Raw genomic sequence first — 6,000 nt, forward strand, 5'->3', positions numbered from 1 at the left:
ATCACCATGAGCAGACTTTAAATGGGTATAAATTCACCTAAACACGTCCTAGATTTGATAACGCAGGAAACGATGAACACTACCAGCTAATAATACTAATGATAAAGGGAGCCAACTGAAGTGTCGCGGTGTAGTTCGGACAGCTTTGCTCTTACTTTAGTTCTCATCACTCGTTCACATAGACAATGATTAAAAATGTGACGCATCAGCAGCTCTGTTAACCATTCTTCTTAAGGTCTCGTCGGCATAATTTGTGACCAGTCCAATCTTAATCTTGTACTCCTCATCCTCCCTCTCACTGCTGATGTACATATATCGTTTTCCGATTTCTCTCCGGTGGGTTTTTAACGTTCCAGCAATGATGTTCGAAATAATTTTGTTTAGCAGCCCTGGTATCCTTTAACTATCAACGCTTCTGCTTAAATGCGAATAAGAGCTGAACGACATCATAATAAAAATCACGAGAAGTTAATCCGCTGCCCAGCATGGGGGGTTGTTCAGCTTTACTCAGGTGTTCCTCGGAATATTACTGACTTCGGATCTGTACATACTTCGTTCAAGGCATATATCCAGCTTGTATTTACCTTTAGGAGGCACTAGAGAGCAAGCGAGCTAATCATCGGATGTGCAGATAATAAAACGTAAATGTGTGTATCTCCTTGTTTGTTCTACAGACTCTTTGTATTCTTATGGAGTTAGCATCGCGTTTGGCGTCCAGCAATCCCGATTCCCCTACCCCCCCCCCCCTCCCTCTCCCCCTCTTTCTCTCTCTCTAGAGGACGACTTGCAAATGTTGCCGTCTTGGAATGGAGAAAAGAAGACCCCTGGCGTAATGAGCGAGCAAACAAGTTTCGTTACACGTTAGAGCGCCATGTTTGTTTAAGATGGCGGTCAGATGAGGGGACGAAGATCCTGGTCAATACAGAGTCAATTATCACTCACATGGAAGGAGTTCCCAAAAGGACAATTGAGTGGACGGTGTCCGGATGGTCAATATTGATGACCATGAGATGTATTGGGTTCACCGTGTCTATATCTACTTTAAGACTTACTTTGTAGTCACTCTTTTTCGAGAGGAGTTAATGGCGATAACAAGGATCACGTTTTTGGACGGTACTGTTTTTTTTTTTCTAACAATCGTTGCATTTATACATACAATAGCTGACAATAATGATTATGACAATTGTTACAGTAAAAGTTATTATCATCATTCCTGGTATGACATCATTCATAGTGCTATCATCACATTTATCATCATTATTATTATAATCATCAATGACGTCATTATCATTACTACTGATGTTATCATTATCTCTGTTGTTCTTGTTCATGTTGCTGCTGCTGTTGTTGTTCTTATTATCTGTATCATCAATACTGTAGTCTTGCACAAATTAGAATTAATTGGTGAGTTGGCTCAGTCGGTAGCGCGTCTGCCTCACGATCACGCGGCCCGGGTTCGAACCCGAGTCTGGACTGAGCAATGTTGTGTGTAAACATACCTTCCCCTCTAGCAAGAGGCAAAACACTCTGTCCCTCGGATAGGACATAAAATGGAGGTCCCGTGTATGAGAGAGTCACAGCTCATGCACGTAAAAGATCCCGCTTCATTCATTCATCGCAAAGATCAGGGTGTCTAACCCGGTGAAGTGGTCCCACCCCACATCCAACTGGACCCCATGGAAGACCAGCTTAGTGTAGCTGAATATGGGCTATCCAGCCATCTTCACAGATGGAAAATGAACAACAACAACAACAACAACATCGTTATTGCTGTCACCATCAGCTTTCCTACTTCTGTCGTTGCCATTTCTGTTATGATAGCAACTTCTTGATAACCATAAGTTGGTTGTGTGGCTCGTTGTAAGGACATCACTGACCGGTCCATTAGCAAGGCCTCAGCAAAGTTCACATTCATCAACACAACACTAACAGTTCTCACATCGCATCAAAGCAGTCATTTTGATTTGATTTGATTTGTTTTTTGTTTGTTTGTTTGTTTGTTTGTTTTTTGGATCTCAATTGGATATCGCTTGGGCAATAACTTTGTCGGAAATATGTCAGAAAGCTGGTTGGCATGCGGCCCTTGTTGCTAGCTATGCGTATGATACAGACAGCTTCACTGATCCTTTTTAGCACATCGTGCAATGTTGGATCTCATTCTCCGCGAGGTGGATGCACTCACAGTCCATGAATAATATTATACACTATACTTTTGAAACTCATAACCACACAATGCAGTTAGTCATGGTACGCCTTAATAGCCTGATACACTTTGTATTACGCATTAAAATACAGTTGTACTGTAAATGACACACCAGGCTTCGTCACACTGGCAAAACTTCGAGATCTTGAAGATCGCGATCTTAAACTTTCCGATCTTTTGCCAGAGTGACCGCGGCTAAAGTGTCCTTTTATTTGATTTTCTTGTGGCGATGCAAAATATAACGATGATTATAATAATAATGGTGATGATACTGATAAGGATAATAACAATAGTAATGTTAATCTGAAAATTATGATAATGATGATAATAACAATAATGAATATAATGACAATACTTATGATGATAATAATAACAATTTAAAGGAAGCTCTTTCATGATAGTCATCTACAATAGTAGTTGAATAAAATTTCAGGTGATTGCAAATCTTGGGGACAGGAAAAGGTCCTCTAAAGGGGAACCCCCGGCGAGATAAGGACAGTTATCTTATACGAGTAAGTGGTGGATAGCTGTTGTCTTTTTGTTTGTAATAAAACTAAGATGACTTGTGTGATATCTCGTAGTCTCCTCGAGGCGCCTTTGCCTTTATTTACTTTTCAAAGATAGTAAATCATGATCAACGCGAATCACACTGTGTTTTGACACCTCGTTGCATGGACGCTGCTACTCCACCAGGAACATGCAAAGTTCAGTGTGTTGCGTTGAATGTTGTCACGAATAAAAGAACATCAGATTGTTCTTGGACTTTCTACCTGATATTAAGCTGCAGATTGTTTGCTGATAAAAGGAAATGATTATGGTGTAGAATGAAGAGAAGGAAAAAAAAAACACATTGAAGAGACACAAACGCATTTTTATCGATATAAGTAGCATCAGATGTGCCAACAAACTGGATATTGACCTCAATCTATCTGTTCCCTTATTCCTTTGACATTGAGAATTGAGAGACGAGGACACGGCATTATGTATAACTAAGATTTTAATAAGAAAGCAGATTAGCAAGTTATGTGAATGCGTATAAAGTTGAAGTAACTATAATAGGTCGGTAAGCCATAATGCTTCTGCGATTTTTTAATGTCTACATCACCTTACCCACAAGATTTCTAAGTATTTTACATATTCACTGATCATGACAAAGTTTGGTATATCCCTTCTCCCTCTCCCCCCCCCCCTCTCTCTCTCTCTCTCTCTCTCTCTCTTCATTCTATCTATCTATCTATCTATCTATCTATCTATCTATCGATCTATCTATCTATCCGTCTATCTATCTATCTATCTATCTATCTATCTATCTATCTATCTATATATATATATATATATCTTTTCATCTATTTGTTTGTCTGTGATCTCTCTGTATTCCTTCTCTGTCTCTTAATTTCTTCATTAAGACACACATCTCTTCCCTCTCGAAGATAAGAGTATATCACCGTCCTTTCTTTTTCTCGCTGTCTCTATGTCGTCCATGTGATGACCGACTGAATTATGACATCATATTCTAGCAAGTACGTTGGTGCTTCTCAATCTTCACACGAAACATTGAACCATGTCTCCCAGCCTCATCCGATCTCTTAACCTAACCTTCTCTCTATCTCTCCATGATTCTAATAATTCTCTCCCTCTCTCACACGCACACAAACGCACACACTCTCTCTCTTGCTCTGGTGTTACGACCACCGAGGGCAAATAGTCACGAAATATCCCACACTGTTGCATGGTGGATTTATCTATTTGCTCTTCATTCAGCTGACAAGAGGCTAATGGATCGATGAATACAGCTCGCTTCATTTCAGTTTTGTCGAGTGCATGAAGGCAGGTTTGCATTGAAATAGTGCTGATTGACGGGCAGGTCGTCTGAACAAACCCGACGCTCCGCGAAGAATGTATTTTCTCTTTTCGCGGGCTTTCTCCAAATGTTTCGAGAAAATGCGACACATTGAAGGATTAACCTTTTGCCTACTGGAGCCGAATGGGTCATGTTAAGTCTATGAGTTCATCAAAATCTCGGGAGAAACGGGTTCATAAAAAGAGTGTGGGGAATAGGAAGGTAATTAGATTCACGGCAATGGAAGATTTGTCCTTTAATCCCGGGCAAATTGGAAGTTAGAGGATGGAGCATTAATGGCTAAGAGTGTGTTGGACATTGATCAGAAGAACCAGACAGACAAACAGAAAGAAAGGAAAGAAGGGAAAAAGAAGAGCTAGACGAAGAAAAAGAGTTGGTAAAAGTAAAATTATAAAGAGAAAAGTAAAAATCATAGATTATATACAAAGATATATTTTGTGATTCATTAGACCAAAAGATTGTGAGAGGGCGGCATCGCTGTTGAGCGTGAAGGAGAAGAAAGTGTCGAAAGATTAATGAGGGGGAGAAGGGTTGGTGAGAAAAGGGGCCGTGGGGCGGAACGGAATAAGAGGGTTATAAAGAATTGGTATATGATAGACGAGATGAGAGAGGAGAAGGATGAGATAAACGAGACGGGAGAAGAGAGGGTTGGTTAGAATGGGTAGCCGACTGGGAGGATGAGGAGGAGGAGGAGAAGGGGAGGAGGAGGAGGAGGAGGAGGAGGAGGAGGAGGAGGAGAGGTGTAAGTTAAGGCTAGAGAACGAAGGGTGATGGGAGAAAGTGCAAAAAGGCGGATAGAACGGGGCTGTGGAGTTTACACCAAGCAAGAGTAAATGGTTGGAGTAGACTGGGGGAGTGAATGGGGTGTAGAAGGAAGAGGTGATTGGGAGAGAAGGCTGAAATACGGGAGAGAGAGAGAGAGAGAAGGGTTAGGAGAAAAGTTTAATGGCAGGGGGAAAAGTAAGGAGAGGTAACGACTGAGAACAAAGGAAGAATTACTGGTATACAGAAAAGAAGCTGAGGGTTTAAGATTAAATGGAAACACAGTAAGAAACAAAAAGAGTGAGGTTTACGAAAGGGTTCACGGGGTGAGTAGCGAAATGGGGGAGAATTGGATGAGGCTATAATGAAACAACGGGAGGTGAGGGATGACGAAATGGCAGGAGATGACGAAAGGCGATGAGAATGAATAAGTTGCTCACGACTGGAAAGAAGGAGAACAGACATAAAATTACGTATGATTATGTTGCAGTTATTACAGGAGGTAACATTGAAGGTGAAAGTGAATTACGGGATGATGGGTAGTGGATTGACTTAGACGTGGTTATGCTAGATGGAATTTCAGTGTAGTGCGAAAAGAAGAGGGAAATAGAAAATAATGATTATGTGGACGGAGAAAATATTGACGAAGGGGAGACACGATCTAACTTATAAATTACCATAAAGACGCCCTCATTTTTTTTTTTTTTTTTTTTTTTTTTGCGGGGGGGGGAAATATTCGCTTATTTACTGGTACTACAAAGAGGTGATTTGTGGCGTTCACTTCTGACATTTGGGCTAAAGAAGTATTTGACATATTGAATGCATAACTTTGAAAAAAATAAATTATGAAAACAAACTGGACCGCTTTGTCTACCATACAAAATACAAATATATACCTCTAAACCTCGTGCGCATTATAATTGATGCTCATAATATAGTCTTGGTTCCTAAATATGATAATAATAATTTATGTCATTCAAATTCATGAAAATTCTTCCGTCGAGGTGTTTTCATTGCAACTGATTGACAAATTGCCCTACATCGACGTAAATAAGCACTGAATTGATCAGTGTTTTAGTAGTAGCCATGATAAAAAATCATGGGCGTACATACTCGAGCAGGATTCGAACCTACGACCTCCTGATCACCGGACAGGCGTCATCTCAACTAGACC

Source organism: Diadema setosum, chromosome 18 (genome assembly GCF_964275005.1).
Source record: "Diadema setosum chromosome 18, eeDiaSeto1, whole genome shotgun sequence".
NCBI classification, from domain to species: domain Eukaryota; kingdom Metazoa; phylum Echinodermata; class Echinoidea; order Diadematoida; family Diadematidae; genus Diadema; species Diadema setosum.